The sequence below is a fragment of the Varroa jacobsoni genome, unplaced genomic scaffold (assembly GCF_002532875.2).
Source record: "Varroa jacobsoni isolate VJ856 unplaced genomic scaffold, vjacob_1.0 contig00230, whole genome shotgun sequence".
Lineage (NCBI taxonomy): Eukaryota > Metazoa > Arthropoda > Arachnida > Mesostigmata > Varroidae > Varroa > Varroa jacobsoni.
Window position 1 is genome coordinate 120,862 of NW_019214433.1, and position 17,959 is coordinate 138,820.

The window sequence follows — 17,959 nt, forward strand, 5'->3', positions numbered from 1 at the left end:
TTCTGCATTGCCAATGAAAGCGCACGTTTAATCGTTGTTGTTGCCTTCTTAGCCGATATTACTGTCGCAGTTTCTGTTGCCATGGCTGGCGTTTTCTTTTTCTCAGGCTGTGCTAGGGGCGCCGAACTGTCGGGGTTTGGACGCGCGTCCCCGGTGCTAACGTCGGTGGTAGCACCAGCTACGGCGTACGATAGTTCAATCGTTGCTTCGCAGGGAAGGCGCGGGACCAACACTGCGGGACGCCACTGATAGTTGTGGTAATAGCGTGCTAGAAGTAATGGCGGTGATGGCCGAAACGAAGACGCCGCCGCTGCCACTTATACGTAGCTGCTCGCCAAGCACCGTGGAGCTGGGGCTAGGACAGAGGCTGAAAGGCATCCAGACGAAGATCTCTGACTCCATATGGTCGGAGATCTTATCCACACAGTAAACCGTGAATGCAGCGGCCACCACTATGGCGATGATTACAACGGCGCTCCGATGCGATGACGCCAGCCATGACGAAAGGCGAAGGCAAAAACGTCGATGCCGACCAACGAAAACGAAACGAAAGCAGACCATTGTTGCTATCGTCGCTACGTGAACGGTGAAAGCGATTAGACGAATGGTGGGAGAACCGAAAAAAGCTGAATCAAACACGATGGACGTTCGCCAGAATCGACGACGGAAGTCAGCAAAGGCTGGTAAGGAAGAGGAACTCTGGAAAATCAATAGTGGCAACGGCTGCAGTAAAAGCAGAAAAAGCTCAATACAACGGAACACAGACACCAGGCCTAAAGACGACGGCTAGCCTGAGCGTCAAGAATCGTCGTCGGCGATGAAAAACACGGATACGTACAGGCGGACGCTGCGGCACCGATAGAAGCAATTGCAAAAAAAAAGACTAAGTAGAAGAGTCAAAAAGGCAGGCGTCGTATAGCGTCGCTGCAACGGGTTGCAGTGGTGCCGTGTGGATGCTGCAGTCTTGGTGCAGGCAGAACGGATTTGGGGGTCTGCGATATTCATGCTAATAGCACCTAATCGTATCGCATGATCACGGCGCCACTCGATGGATTAAATGTCGGTACGTGGACAAAACTCAAAAAACGACGTAGATCATGGAAAGGCGTCCGTGTCGCTGTGAATATATGTCTCCATTTGATGTGATTGCTCGATGGGGAGGCGTTCGTAAACACAGAATTGACAATACTCACAAAGCCCTTTCCCTATGCGTTCGTAGAGGAAGCCTGTGAGTTAATGGTCTTAGCGTACTCCGTTGAGTATGGGCTAAATTTAGGCGCTCATCAATCGTAGCCACAGAGCTACAGCGGGCGCTTAAACAGACACACAGCGAAACTGGAAAATGTCCAATTATAAACGCCCAATTAGTTACACATATCCGTATGTTGTTAGTCAGTACCTAACCAGTATTCATAGTGATCTATATATGAGTGTATTAGTTGATCTTTCTGCGCGATCGATAATAACCATGTGTGTCGTTGTGAAGTTCCGTGTTTGTATTGTTAATAAACAAACTGTTAATAATAAACAAGGATACATCTATGGCAGTAAGGAAATTTGCACCCTCCAACCGTTGAGCGAACATTGCATAGGATAATTTATACAACGTAGGGCACAATAATTTGAAAGTCATTCTTCCGCTGCAATGTACGAGTGCAGATATTTGTAAGCATAAGATTCAGTTACAGAGAACAGTGGCGACGATGTGCCATATCGTCATCATTTGTTTGATATCAGCGTTTGCTTTTTTTGTCGTCGAGCTGAACTTCATTCTAAAGTTTCGACATATTCTACAGAAAAAAACAAACAAGTTCTGATAACGCAAACGTTTGAAGAAGCAACCAACCGCATAATTGCTTCATCGTGGAATGTGCCATCTGAAAGTACACAATCGGTCTATACGCACGAGTCTCCGAAGTGCGGCGTTGAAAAACGTATCATCTACAACGGTCCTTTCCCTTCGACACCGTCAATTGTTTTCTTCTTGCCACTTCTCTCTGGAACCCGCTCGACCCACCCGATTGTTCTCTCTAAATGTCCAATTTTGTTCCGTCTTGCGCTTGTAGTTTCGTCCCCATTTCGTCTATAGTGTATCTGGAGTAATACCATGTTTTGGTCATTTTTGAAAAAAATATTTTTGAACGCAAGCGACTCCCAGTTCCTGTTTCTACTTTCGCTATACGAATTTCGCGCTGTTCATCGTCCTCCCTTGTCTGTTCAGTTTTACCGGTCTCGATATGAGAGGTCCATTTATGCCTCGGCCTCTACGTTCAGCACTGCCTTTCGACTTCGTGGTGGTCTTCACTTCACGTAGATTGTTCACATTATTGTTGTTGTTGTTGTTGCCATCGCTGAATTACACGTGAAAGACACTCACGACCTACTTGAAGTCGTTGCGTGTTGTCACCATCGAAAAAACTCTTGACAACATGACCGGCTCGAGGCAATCGAAGAGCGAAACACGAAAGCGGAAATCTGGCTCTAAAGAAGGGACTGACCGCTGGATATATATCTGGAGCTGAAAGATGTTTGTATGTGTATTCTTTGATTCTCTCATTGTTGTATTTTTATTATAACTGTATGTGCATGTACTCTATCGCGAATACATATATTTTATCGGTGACTATTTCTTTATTGGCCGAGTGTCGCTGATGGCCAAGTGATCAGGATCAGAGGATGTGCAGCGGTCCGCTAATAGACTGCCATCCGTGGGGCCTGCTCATTGCGTTTTCAGATATCGCGTGGACCAAACACCGCGGGAATTCCGCTCGAAGTAGCACTAGATGTACCTCAGAACTGCGTACACTGTCGCATATTTTTGCGTTGTCTCTTTCTTTCGTGGCAGTCAGTGGTCCAGTACGCGGCATTTGTGCGGTGAAATCGAATCGTCGAAACTCGCCTATGTCCTGTGTATCTCACAGAATGCCGCCGTTGGTAATACTGGTGACGCTTTGGCCATACCGTTGTAGGGAATCACTGGGCTCTGAGGTGTTTCTATTATAGCCGCTCTTGCTGTTGAGATGCTATTGGTATGACAATATTAAGGGGCCCTTGCTCTTTTCTACCTATTTGTTGCTATCATGGCTGCTGCCAATCGTCGTGTTGCCCTTCATAAAGCTCGCCTTTTTGCCTAATATCAAAGCATCAACGACAGCGGCGGCCGTGATAGCTACAAACAGGCATCAGTCACATCATCTGCTGACTCCTACTTCTGGTTACCCCAGAAGGAAATAAATTTAGACATTGACCGGACGGGCTAACGAGCGATGTACCGATAAACTATCCCACTTAACAGTCGCTTCCCTTGATGCCATTACAAACATTATTATTACTATCAGACTATGAGAATCATCTTCGACGGTGACGACCTACACCCCAGCACTTACTGCACTGTTGATTTGCAGCTGTCGTGTACAGAACTGTAAGGTTGGCATCGCTTTCGAGACCTGATTCTGTCTGATGCGGGTGGTAACGGACCTGGCTCTGCCAGCCCCTTGGCCTGTTCCATTTTCCGATTTGTATTTTCGAATATACCCCATAGATAGGTTGCAAAGCAGACGCCAGATTCGACTCAGATGGCGTCGGCACGCATACAAGCTCGGTATCGAAGACACTGCAAAAGCAGCAATACATTTCGCTGAGCCAGATAGGGGGCAGGGATCAGGGCAAAGCTGAAGCATTGGATGGAAAAAGCCGATATACCCCCACAGATCGACTAATTGACTTAATGTGTTTCATTTCGTTTGATCTGACAACTTAAGGCGATCAGGAAAAAGATCGACCAGTGAAGATCTACAGACTGGACGTCGGGATGACGTCTAGCCAATCTAACGTTTGAGCCCACTCGTCGGCTCATCAATAAGCACGTAACCGGTGGAATTGACATTGGAACGCCACATGACTAATGCACTCGACCGTGGATCTTAGTGCGCTAGATACGCAATGCATGTACGTAGTCATGTAAAATGGCTGTTGTTGTTGTCGTCACGGTCGATTTCTACCTATCGGTTCAAGATTCCATTTTTGCAAACTCACGTTGGCCATCGCAGAGTCCTGGCTGGCGCGCCTATCTGATGCGCAAATCGTTCAATTTGAGGCTCACCGCGGGGCTCTAAAGTTATGAAGCCAGCACTGTCTGCTTTTTAAGCTCGATTATTGGTGATAGCCAGTCGAACAATAATATCAGCGGGGGCGAGTTACCCGGTAGAGGTAAATGCTCCCAGCCAAGTAATGTCTGACGGGAAAAAAGACAGGGTACGAGTGCAGAAAGCACTCTCGGCTGTATTTTGTTTAACGCCACTGCGAAGCTACGTCTGTCGCTTTTGGGGCACGTTAGTTAGCTCTAGGTCAATCCGAAATGAAAGAAACAATCAGATATTCAACAACAATGTTTCCATTCAACAACAATGGAGTTCCATTGAGTCACGTCAGGGCCTAGTTAACCAGGAATCTTAGAAACCAATTTGCAACCCCAAGCTAATGCCCAAATTCCACATGACAACGGAACTATCAAACCCTTTCATTGTGCCTGCGTGAAATAGGACAAATCAACAATAAGTTGGGAGAGTAAGCGGCTGGGCTGGAGCATCATGTTGTCATTGCTCTTCGTGAGGGCAAGTCTCGTTTTCAACCGGTGCTGTTGTCGGGGCTTATTTCTGAAATGTGATAGAGCCGATTTATTATTGATATATCATGTATTTTGAAAGCATAGTTATTTGTGACCTTAACGATCATCGTGTTTTTTAGCACGGCCGATTGGCTCGGATCACGGAAAGATTACTCAACGTTCAATTGATTCGTATGGTCGATGGGTATTTAGTTTTCGTATCGTATCAGACTACCCATTCGTACCTCAGGCAAATGTTTACATCTCAACTTTTGTCACCTATCGTACGGTGTTAGCTCACTGTGGTACGAATAATAGATCAAAGAGTGTCAGAGATGCCCCGTAAATTATTTGTTTATTCATTAATGACATTTAATCATTCCAATAGATATGTCCGTGGTTTCGAGCGTCCACTCAGCTGCGCAGCTATTCGGATATCTGCCCTGAGCCTAGATGCTCTGGTGCACATCATCGGTTTTACCCAGTATCGTTGATGGAGCTCCACTCGCAAGAAACGGGCTATCGCAGATCAATAGTCACTTCCTCCACGAATTCTTGGTTGAAAAAATACATACAATAGGAGTTGCTTTGTCCAACTATTTACGTAAGGCAACAGACTGTGGGACAATGGCGCCCCTTGCCCAAGCTTTTTCGCTACTGTGCGCCTGTAGTACATAGAGATCACGTTCTGGTTGAAATACGTTAAAGTAGCTGTGTATATTCTAAACGAAAATACTTGACGTTTCAGCTTAAAAAGTTTTTGGTTTGGCTGCTGATCAGTGTTAGTGCTGACCGGTAAGGCGCCTTTCGAAAACGAGGAAACCGTTTACGTCACTATCGAATAACACAGCGTATTGAACGGTAGAAGGCATCGAAGAGGTCGGTTAAATGAATGAGCGACGTTTTTTGAGCTTAGAACTTCATGATGCCGGAAAAAGAGCAGGAGTACTCGCTTGGACTTATTAAAGGGACAGTTTAGCTAAAACTAACTTTCCGATGTTGATGAACCGTCGGCCCTTACGAAATCGAAAATTCACTCCATTTCTCCACTAATATCTTACCTCTGGATATTCGGCAAGCTTCAAAGCTCAAAAATACGATGAGCCGGACCGCTGTCGAGATCCTTTAAACCGTTCAAATTATTACGTCTTCTGTACGTGTTCATCAACGAGGTGAGGTGCTACTTCGATGACGTTCGCTAGCTGGGTCCTTAGATGACTGACTGGATCTTCATTCTCAGAATGATCAAAACTTATCGTTGAGAAAAACCGGCCACTCCAGCAACAGACAGCAGCGGCAACAACAATAACGATGACAGCAACAATTGAAGTTGTATCTGTCTCACGGATTTGAACGTATGCTTTCCTTATACATACAGCGGTGTATCAGCTAAGACGAAGTATGCAAAAGGGGGATCATCTAATTTTCATCGAGGGGGCAACCCAGATGCACGTGCACATCGTTCGCCCGTGAGGGTGACGCCAACACCCGAAAACGCACCCAAAGCGTTATCGTTTCTCCATGTGAGGGAAACGAATCGAAGAAGACGATACAAAAACAAGATAGCGGTCTCTGACCAAGTCGCGCCATCACACAGAAAGCAGTTTGTTGTTCTTCACAGTTCGCAGTTTCGGTCACTCTATCACAACCTTGAGTCATTCTTAGCCCCCACTGTCCTCACACATTTAACCTAGCTTGACCAGAGTACTGACTCAAGTCCACTTGATTCTTGGTATCGTATGCGGGATCTAGCGTCTTGTGGTTCAGCCGCAAATCGTAACACAGGCGCTAGACTGGCCTATCATAGCTCTCATATCGCTGTCTGGTATGCTTTGAGCCCCTGAAACAAGCGAGGACAATCGGGTGGGCGAAATTCAGGGGTTTGCGAAGCAATCATACTGGATGCTACATTAATTTAAACATGAACTGCCACTTTAAAAATGTTGGCGAGATTTAACCCGACTTCACGAAGCTAAACATTCCTAATTAGTGTAGGTCGAGAACAAGTGAAGTGCCTAAACGAGCTAGCGCCTTCGGTCTTTGACCGTCTAGCCCCAACAACGAAGTCGACGGGACATCGGTTAGCGGTTGAAGTCCAGGCTACTGTGTTTATAGAGACAAACGAAACAACTAGAACTCGTACAAATTCGTGTACGATACTACTCAGTCCTGCTGCTACCAGACTGGGTCTTGTGGTTTTAACCCTGGTAAGGGTGAACGGCGGTAGAGATGAACGTCGCGTGGGAGGTGGATTGAAAGAAGCGGTTTCAATCTGTTTACTCGTTGTACAGATTGTGTCGCAGATTGGACACGCATTCTCAGAAGTAACTCAGTGGGCTATCTTGGATGGTTGACACGGTGTTGATTCAGAATAATCAAAAAGGTGGAGTACGGACGTCATTGACACTAGCTCCATCATCATAACGTCGATGACGTAGCGTGCGCATACGCAGCGTTTTTTCAACTGTCGATTAAAGATTAAATCTTTTTGTTTGCAGTAGTTCTGTGTTTCGCCTTAATATATTTTATGCTAACGCACACTTAATAAGCAGCGTTTAACGAAAAGGATCGGTTGGGTGGAAAACAAATGACGCGATCGTAAGATGCGCTTGCTAGCCAATGGTGATGGGTATTCATAAATAGTGATTTTCTACTCCTATATTAAAGTGTAGTACCGACACTTGACTGCTATTATACTCTCTGCGAACATATGATAGCGTCAGGTCAAACAGGAAAAAGGACCTGAACGTGATTATGACATGTTCAGGTCCTTTTTCCTGACACACAGCTGCATAGTTTACACAGATGCACAAACATATGTGCGTTTTTTTTTACTACGAATGAGCGCAGTCAGTGTCGTCGATTACGTCTGATCTCTATCTAAAAGCTCTACGAAACTATATTTAACATATAACCTGTGTGAATAAATAAAATTATTTGTGAGTCACACGTATGGAAATCATGTCTGCGTGCAGCGGCGCTTCGAGCTGAAGTCACAAGTAGTTTTGGCAAGCTAATTATTTCGATTGGGTTGTTACACTTACGAAAATGCTTGTGGACGATAATCTCTCTCGCGAAATATAATGTGTGGCCTTCAGGTTAATGTACCGGCCATTATTCTATGCTAGGCTAGCATGTTATAACAATCAATATATGATTAAAGTAGTCCTGTTGCAGGAACGTTTGATCGGGATGCGTCATCGAGAATTAGGAGCATTCTTATGCTGTGGTAATAGGAACTTGTTCAGTATGTGGCGGCGTACATAACGATGCCACGAAGCTTCAAGCACGATGAAACCAAGTCAATAGAAAGGCCAACATGTTTGTTTCTGACGAACCACTGTAATTCTGTATTTTAATTTAACAGCATATGTATTGTCCGGTGCTCACAGACGCGATGACGGAGCCAGAGCAAGCCTTAATGAGGCTTTAATAATTTGTAGTTACTTGCTATTCAGCACTTTCTTGCCTGTCACCTACAAAAGAAAGCGCGTTTCGCTATCTATCATTGCCGGTATAACTATTATTACGATAAAGACTAGAACTACTGAAAGAGCGCGATGCACCACTTACTTTCCTACGTCTTCCAGTGTTACTATCGGCCATCGCTTGATAGCAGATCCAATCAGATAAGATTGATCACTGGTGGTTTGCCAAGCCGATACGAGAAAGAATAGGACCGGCTTAGTTTACGGTGTCTAAGCGTTTATTTATTTGCGCTGAGTCTACCTATCTACCCCGTAATCACTTGAGTCCATGGGGTAATTACGTTGTTACTTGTCCATTGGCATAGTTCTTATGCTGCTGTTTTTGATCCTTTTTCTGGCCTGATTCTTCTCAGAATTAAATCTAATTCGCTTTCTATCAGCGTCCCCGAATATATCTGGCGACGACAGCCAACGGGGCAATCGATGCGCGCATGAATCTGGCTGGCTGTCTATCTGTGCTAATACAATGAACCTTACGGAGGACCACTAGCGGTACCTACTATCTAGTGCTGTTGACGTAGCAATAATGGTGGTCGCAGTGGTCACCGTGTTATAGGCGGATAGTCGTCATATGCTTGCGGTCTTGATCAAGTCAAGTACACACTGGTACATTTTCGACGTATGGTTGCCGATGCTGAGGTTTCTTTTGGCGCTGTCGCTATTCATTTACCGTCGACCTGAAGGCCTGATAGTATTTCTCGCGGATACTGCCTTTTTGTCGTCTGCTGTTGCTGTCAATTAGGAATACTGTATTTTGCCATTTGTAGCGGAAACACCCGCAGCAGCATTTGGTGACCACTATCGAGGACGAAGCAGCTCAAGGCGATGGGGACGAAGAAAAACAATGAGAATTGCTGATCAGTGTTCCCAACAAGAGTTCGGTGGCGGTAGTCGTATTGCTTCGATAGCCATGGGTTTTATAGCTACTTCCAAAGGACTCCATTGGACGGGCACTGGGCGAGTCCCGAGTTGTCGAGCCTTTTCGTTAAATAGAGGTGTCCATATATGTGTGCGCGTGTGTACATGACAGCTACGTAAGTAGATATAGGCCTCTGATAACCGTGGTACTGCCTTGCATTCTGCACGCCCTACTTTATCTCTCGGTATTTTTCACTTATGATATATATACGTGCTTCGTCGGATACTGTTCTGCTGCATCTGTAACGCAAGCGTTCTGTTGTCGGGGTCTAGATTGGCCATGTTTACGAAGCAGAGGATTCGGTATTCCCCTAGGCATACTGCAACGTCAACAACAGCATTCAGAAGTGACTGAAGTCACGGGGAAGAAATAGAGAGCAGAATTGAAGTCAAACTACACTACCGTGCATCGTCCATCTTCCCACGCCTTTCCACCTTCTCGAACCTCTCTTTGATGTAGCTCATTAATCATTCACCTTCCTAAGATAGCCGTGGAACAGAGCTATTGTCAAGTAGACCTATGACAGCCCAGACTGGGCAGCCGTATTTCTCCGCCGGATGGCCGGTCTGCAGCTGTCACTTTGTCATCGGAAAGTCGACTATCTATTACGCTGTGAAGCCGATGTAACAGAGCTGTGCACAGCAAAACCATACATTCGTGAAGTGTCAAAGATGACGAAAACGCAGTGATGCATCGAGAATCGAGGCGCAGCATTGCCAATAGACCAACTGTCAAACCACAGCAAAATCGAGTGAGATGATTACGATGACAGTGGGAGCTCCTACAACAGGAACACAAGAGGATCAAGGCCGATGGAACTCTACTTGCGACTCTTACTTGATGTTATATTTAGTTCGTTGCTTAAATTTGACAATTCAGCTGGCAGAGCAGCTGGACAGTATCGTTCTTTCCGTTCAACTCCATCTTCACTTCCAAGAATTAAAAGAACTTTAGCAATATCATACGATGCCGCAATACTCATTATGCGGGCTAATGACAGGGGCACGAGTCGGTTGCAGTGAAGGCAGTTTCTGTGGTGATTTCGTTCCGAATATATCGAAATGATTCGGCTTCTCTTCATGTATATAGCGAGTTTCAGTGCCGCTTTTGGGCTTTGACTATGAGCTCCGCTGAGTAAAAAAGGACAACTATCTTTGAAAGGCATCGTTCAACTGCTCCCTAATGCTCGAGGATCGTCAGACTCTATTGTACGTTGTTTGTTCATGATTATAAACGACTGTAGTGTCGTTGTTGTTGTTGTTGTCAGTACTGGTTCTCGGACTATGCTGGCCATATGGCACTCATACGGCCGGACAGTCATACCGAACCTATCGGTTCGAAGGACAAGCCGCTAATAAAAGGGGAAATAAAAATGTAGACGCAACAAGAAAATAGCACGAATATAACGAGAAAATATACGAGGCGCTGCTTTACGTCTAGGTAAAGGTAAAGCGTACAGTTACCAGAGACTATATGATGCAAGGCGTTCCGTAACGTTTGGTGTGATGGATAAATTAGCTCATTTCATAAGAATCTGTACGATACAATTAAAACTAAATGTATTAGAAAAGAAAAACAACGAAGAATGAGTATGTTTATGGTTCGTGGTAAAAAGTAAACTTTTATAAAGACACACAACTACGACGTTTGACCGATAATGTCAACATCATCGACCCACTCTTTAAACCCACTGGAAAATTCCCAAGAAGACAATAGCGACCCAATAACATAGAAAGTATTCACTAGGAAGCTGAAGTATTGGCATTGTAGGATCTGTGCGCTTTTAATTAGCGAGACTTTGCAATTGAGTACTGTATATATGATGTTGGGATCCGAAGTTGTTTATATGCCGTGTTCTTTGTGGATCCCACCATTACTTTAACCGAGTGCGCAGCTGTTATGCTGCAGAGTGTTCTTAATGGTGCTCAAACTGGGCTCGCCATCGCCAAAATGAAACCCTACTGGGGTCGAGTTGTCACGATCGGTCCAGCGATCGAGCTAACCCCAACAACAGTGTCATCTGCACTAGATACTATTTATTTGGTCGATCCTAAACAGTCAAGTAATCGATTATCTAGTCCAATTCTGTTACCAGGGCAGCGATTTCTGCCGCCGCTGCTGCTGCTGCTATCGTATCGGTCGTTTCCAAAAAGGTCATGTTTGGTCGCATATCGCTTAACAAAGAACCCGTGTCTACTTTCGTTTGCCGTGAACAATTACGGAGACGAAAATGCTACAGGATTATTGCTGATAATACATTTTATGCAGGTAAATAAAAGTTCAACGAAATAAACATGAACGGATCTGACAGCAACGGCAGCAGATGCTTCAAGGTGCCACTAGCTTCCTTTAACAGTTAGTATAGAATAATGCGAATGCAGGAACCGTGCCTTTTGTCAGCGCTCGTTTATACTCTTCTGTGTCCCCTGAGCAGGTACCACTTCACCTAATCAGGGTTAAGTGGTACCCGCTCAAAATGGTCAGGTTACACAGAAGCACTGTTTCGTCCTTTTTCTGACTGTTCCTTTTTATTCAGCTTCTTAATTGGGGCTGATATCAGTGAGAGACAAGCGGATAATTTTCTTATGATAGCGATACCGTGTTAGAGGTAGCAAGCCACGATCTTTGTTAACTTGCTTAATTTGGATCTATCTTTTTTTAATAATGGTAATAATAATGAGTAGCGAGAATAACGAGTGTCGCCCCGTACCGGCGGCGGCAGAGTAGAAGTAAACAAGTATGCAATTAAATGAAACAGCGAGACCATCACACTATATATATATATATATGTGTGTGTGTGTGTGTGTATGTGTACGCGCGTTGAAGGGGGCTGGACTAAGGCAGAGGGAATAATAGGGGACCTCCTGATTGATCCGCCAAAAGCGGCGCATGTCCGAGCTGTTTGTGAGAGTAGCGACCGAGAGCCGACGGCGCCTCATCTGAGAAGCTACTGAGCGATTTAACTTGAGCAACGACCATAACAACGACAGCTAAGGGGAATGTAAAAGTAGGATTCGGCGCTGCTCAGGCCGAACCTTCGATGCCATTTCAACGTGAAGTTGTGTGGTGATTTTCGGACATTGTGGTTCACTCGGTCCCAGCGGCCTTCACAGCGCTCAGTTGTTCCTGTCTGTGCGGTGATTGTAGCGGCTTTTCGGCGCCTGCTGGCGGACCTGGATGAGCGGGGCCGGTTTGTGGCGGCATCGCTCGTGACCTAACTCCGCGTGACTCAATGTCTCACCTGACCTCGGCCTGTGTCGCAGAAATAACGAAAAATAGAAAATCGTTGCTGGGAAGCTAAGCAACAAGCTAGCAAACGGGCGGGCAGATAGAAAGCTAATCAAACATGGTCTAGGTTATAGCATCGACGTTGGCTTCTGCTGGCGTCGCCGCTTCGCCGTCTCAATAACCTCGTCGCTCTCGTTTTGTTGTTGCCGCTACTACTGTAATCGCTATGGTCGCTGTTTCTTTTGCTAAGGCCATTCTCCTTCGTTTGTGTGCGTGTGCTGCTGTTATCGTCCACTACGGTTTTGGATCCAGCCGCGTCTTCCTGTCGCGTCTTTTGCGTGAACGACGCACAGTAGCTACCTGTAGAATGACGCTCTTGCTACTGGGGTGACCCGTTGCGAGCTGCGCTCGAATATTGCCCTATATCATTGTAGTAACAGCGAGAAAACAGAATTTCTAGTTTGCATTTTTTTTTTACCTTTTGCAAATAAGCGGCGTGGTCCGGGTCGCTAATGCACAACTCATTGAGTGCGTCGTCACGATAATTAATAAACATTCTGGCAGGGTAATTCCAATCTCAACATTGCCTAAAATTATTACAAGATATGAACGGTCGGCACAATGACGCATCATTAAGATTAATTACTGCTTGTGTCGTCGCCATGCCGTTTCACAGGCCTGTTAGAAAGATTTAAGACCTAAAGTTTAGAAAGACCCACACCAATTAGATCTCTAATGAGGAGGACAGGTCCTTCATAATTTGCGTAAACAAATAATAGAAATAAGATAGGTGATTCTGGGAACTTGTTGGCATAAGTGATAATGCCGGATTAATTAATTTAAGAAAAAACTTGTTAAACGCGTCTTTGCCCCAATCGCAGTACTGCAAACAATGTTGGCGCTGTTTTCATCTTCGCAGTCTTGTCCAACATCCATCTCGTCTTCCTATAAATGCACAGGGCTTATTTGATTCGCATGGATTTATGACTTGTCAAGTACGTCATAGCGATAAGTCTATGCTGTTCCCTTGTCCAGTACCGTTGTGTATCTATTGTTTTCGCGATTTTGGCCTGTACAGCAGAATTATGATAAGGGCAATTTCGTGGGGGGTTGTTCCTGCTAGATGGCTGTTAGGCGTCTGCCGATGTTGAAGTCGCTACCATTGGTAGTCATATTTCTGTGATTCTGTGTATTATCTCGTCTAGATTTGCCCCCACTGCCTTCTCTGGTCTCCTCAGTTTACGTCGTTGATGTTCTTGGAGTAAAATTGCTTTTCGGTGGCCCTCCCTAGGTTCCCGGGAGCGCACGCACAACACAAGAACATGGCAGCAGAGACCAATGGGCTGAACAACACAAGGTTGAAATTGGTGGGCATGAAAATTGAGAAGATGGCAAGATGATGAGAAAAACGCTTTCTTCAAGTCACTGCGTTAGAGCGTGTTCTGCGTAGTCGGCTAGGAACGGCTACTGACAGACATAGCCACTGAAGCTGGTCGCAGAAAAGCATAGAGGTCAATCATGTCAAAGCTTCAGGATTACATATGGCGGATAATGCGACCGAAATGCAGACAGCATCATCTACTATAGCAGCAACGGAAAAAAATCAATAGCCCGAGAGTAACAAAGAAAGTGCACAACGAGCTCGGGAAGTTCCGCTATCCTTATACCTGCAAAATGGAACTTCTAAGGGGGCAATGTCCGATCCCAATCGTACATAGGTCGTAATTTACTTTAGCAGCACTAATATTGTCACAGCACAAGCCTCACGACTTCCGACGATGCGATGGATATTTATATGCATAACAATTTAATGGGGAGTACTGATCTCTAATAGGTACATTCGGCATTTACACTGCTGCTATGCATTAACAGCACGTAAATATACCCATCTGCTACCATTCATTACTATGTATCTATTGCTGCTGTGCCTGTTGGTTCCCACATGGGGTTTGGCCTTGATTTGCACACGCGTCCGTTTTACGTTGAACGACTTTAATTCGAAGAATGAGATTGATCTACTGTTTGGACACGCACTTTACAATTTATTTGAAATTTTCTTTACCCATGTCAGCGATAGCCAGTTACCGATGTGATTCATTAGGCCCCTCCTGATCATAGTAAGCGATCGCCATTATTGTTGTTATCGGTCGAAATCGAACTACGAGCATGGTGTCATAATTGGCTTCCCTCTACCCACTCGTGCTAGTCTTCCTGATGATAAGAGTAGTGGGTGGATAGTATTCTAGCATTTAATTGAACGATTTATTGAATGGTAGATGCATCAGCAGTTGAAACAAGTTCATTGTCTTTAAGTTGAAGAATGGCCACATTGTTCGTGCACAGACAACACAATAATTCCTGCCATTCAAAGCTTTTGAGAATTGCTCGATTGTATGGCGGAAAAGTAACTACCGTTCCGTCGGGAGAAGTTGTTATAGATCAGACCTCATTGTCCCAATCGTCGCCAATGGTGGAGCTCTCGCCGCCGGTTGTGGTGACTTCGGAGACAGTTCGGTTGATCTGTCCGATCTAGCTGATCTGACGACTAAAGCGAAATTTTTTCGGTTTTGTTGCCTGGGACCAACCGGACTTCGACAATAGTGGACTGCTACTCTCTTCAACGCCGGCCATCCGGTAGCGTCGACCACCAAGAAGATCGTGCAGTTTCTTTACGGGCCCGTTCTGCCGTTTCTGTTAGGCTATGTCGAGTAGACCTGTACTCTTCGTCTGCCTTCCTACCTGCCTACTCCAGCAACCCATCGCATCTGCATTCGTTGGGCACAGGTGCCTTCTTCATCAGGTGTAGAGGTGTATATCTTGTGACTGTGCGACGGTGTCTTAGTTCGAGCGTGGGTCTGAATCCTGGTGCATATATGTGGGAAGGGATGAAACGGGGGGTGAGGGGGAAGGGTAGGAAACTAACTTTCGTGAACACTAGATGTAGAGGGGGTCATTTACGTTGTTTTCTTTTTTGGTTCTCACACTCGTCGCTTTTCCGTTATACAGCCCAGCCTGGTATCGGTGACGGCGACGGCGGTGCGACGTCGTTCTACTGCAGGTGCTACTAAAGGATCCACCGAAAAAGGTGCTGGCCGGTGTCTCGATGTGTCTACCAGCTGAGTTAAAGATGGCTAACAGCGTAGAAATATCGAAATGGCCTCGTCACCAACTCTCACCACATCAAGTATTGAACGTACTATCAAGCTTCGTCTTCTGTGCGGTTGTGTTAAGAGCCCCCGGCGCCATTATCATGCCCTGTCCATGCACGCACATGTTCAAAGCACGTGGACATTACTAGTTAGTTATAGGAGGATGATGAAGAGGACACAGACGGAACGTTAGTGGAGCTACAAAGAATCGGTGGCAAGTGCGGTAGGAGCCTTAGGTAGCCCTGTAACTCATAAACAGACAATGCTCGAACTTAAAGAGGTGCACGCAACGTACCGGTACTTGATCTGCATATGGAAGAGATACACTACCTGTAGTGACAACGTTTGTTAACCATCGGGTTTACGACTCAGCACTGTACAGCGATCATTGTTACGATCAACAACAACGAAAATTACGCTGGCCTAAACAACGAAGCTCATAAAAGATTCACCGAGTACATCATAGATGATACCATGATATATACAGAAAAAAGCATTCTGGGAAGCCCTTTTTACTGTAAGATTATTATTGTGTCTCATAGTCGAACCTAAAATAAGGTGCTCCATAAGGCGTTTAGGTGATCCTGTCATTAGCTTGATGGCTTGGCGCAGTTGGTGAGAAACCCAAACGACGATGCGTTAGGCTATAGTTAAAACAATATATAGAAACTCAGTGTGAAATTTTCAGTTGAGTACATATATGATGATATATTCGACGGTCGTCCCGTACGTTCCGTGGAATCATGCCGTTGTAAATGTCCCTTTGAGTGGCTGGATTTACTTTAATTTCAATAGGAACGAAAACATGAAATTGTCTAATAAGTTTGGTTCCAGTTAAAATTTTAGGTTCGAGAATTAAACATAAACGTGTACACAATTTTCAATGCGACAACTTCGTTCAGCGACTTCATTATGGGAGACACTGATTGAGTAGTTGCTCAGTATTTCGAATAGGCTACTGCCTGGTTATTGCTGTCAATCGTTGTCCTATGTAAAATCACTTTACAATGTGCAATTCTGGCTTGGAGTTCTGTCGCATTAAACAGGATGATGCGATTCTTAACGTGAAATTTTCTGCTTTTTTTTGTGACTAATAATAAAATTATACAAATTCTGTAAAGTTGTTATTCACAGCTAACTTGTTTCATGAACTAGTTTCTGCCGTGGAGGGACTGCGTACGCAAAAAAATGTCGGCTATAATATTAAAAAGTGACAACTTTTAATGTAGACCTACGCAAAAAAGCGATCATTACCTTAAAGTATTTAGCTATTTCTCTTAAATCGCTAAGAAATTGATGCAGTGGCATGCGATCTTTTCCAGTCATCTAAAACGAATAGAACATCGATGAGCCTCTTGTAATATCAGGACAAATTGGGGGGCACTACGGGTATCATTAGAAAGTCGAGAGAGACGATCAGTGCTTAAACATAATAGTCTAGCCTTTCGTTAGATTTTGTGAAATGGCATTAAGATGGAATTTTCCGCTGTATCTTCTTGCGATTTCATTATATACCTGTAATCTATACATATGGAACAATTCTAATGGACGACGATCACTGACAGAAGGTGACGAGTGTCAGATTAAAAAAACGCATGCCAATATTAGTATTATCGTGTATTGCTAGGAACGTCTTGTTCTCGTCGTGTGACATGTTTCACGACGCAAGTACTTCTGCAACTGACAGCGGCTGGAGAATCCGAGTTCGCCGAACGTCACAACTCCAGCCGAGTCACTCTCCTGCTGAAGTCTGACTGAGAGGGATTTATGAATCAGCAATACCTCGTCTGCCTTCCGAAAATGTTTTCTATGTTCACGATGATAATAGTGAGGATGACGGCGATGTCTTCAGCAATCGAAATGATGACAAAACGTAAGAAATAGCAAAAACACAGTAACAAAACACACAAAGATAATGACAGGACGAGCAAGGAAAAATAAGATATACAACCACTGTTTTTTTTCGATCGAAAGCTATCTTAATGCGATTTTCGTGAACGAAACGATTCTCGTTCTGTTCGTGAATTTGTTTTTCGTTCTTCGACATTTTACACGAAATCAAATGTTTATTTCCAACAGCGGTTCGCTCAACGGCCAGTTGGGAAACCAGCAAAGGATGAGGGCAAGCTGGGCCGTCGACGTCGAGTCTTACTTCGGGGAATTGAAGCAAAAGCAGGTAGCTCTTTTTTTCATCAGCTGCAGCATCTCGCTGTGTGCTGTCTCAGTCAGAACGCGTCAATGGGGCAATATATCAAGTCGATATTGACTACTTGACAATGCGATGAGCGCCATGTGGGGTATAAGTAAAGAAGGGTTAAGAATTCGACAAAACCCAATGGTGAGGAATGTCGTTTATTTTAGGTGTTGATGGACAAACAGCGATTACGTCGGAGAGCTTAAACACATAATTCAATATAGTTGTTTATACATTTGCTGCTGTTTTTGGGCCCGTTCAACCATGCGGTGAGATGGTAACATCTCAAACATAGGGCGTGCTTAGCTAACTTCTCCGCTAGGTGGCGTTTTTCAGATCGCTCATTGCCAGTATGGCGTCGGGTTGCCAACGTGG

General features: G+C 44.8%; 1 protein-coding gene and 1 long non-coding RNA gene across 6 annotated transcripts in view; both read left to right on the top strand.

Moving 5' to 3' along the window:
• Rhp (GTP-Rho-binding protein rhophilin) overlaps nt 1–17,959 on the top strand; it is a 151,587-nt gene that overhangs the window by 101,697 nt on the left and 31,931 nt on the right. The gene's annotated exons all lie outside the window — the stretch shown is intronic.
• LOC111270986 (uncharacterized) lies at nt 1,458–16,517 on the top strand. The gene is made up of 2 exons (XR_015315139.1): nt 1,458–1,547; nt 14,843–16,517. It is a non-coding gene; the product is annotated as an uncharacterized LOC111270986 (long non-coding RNA).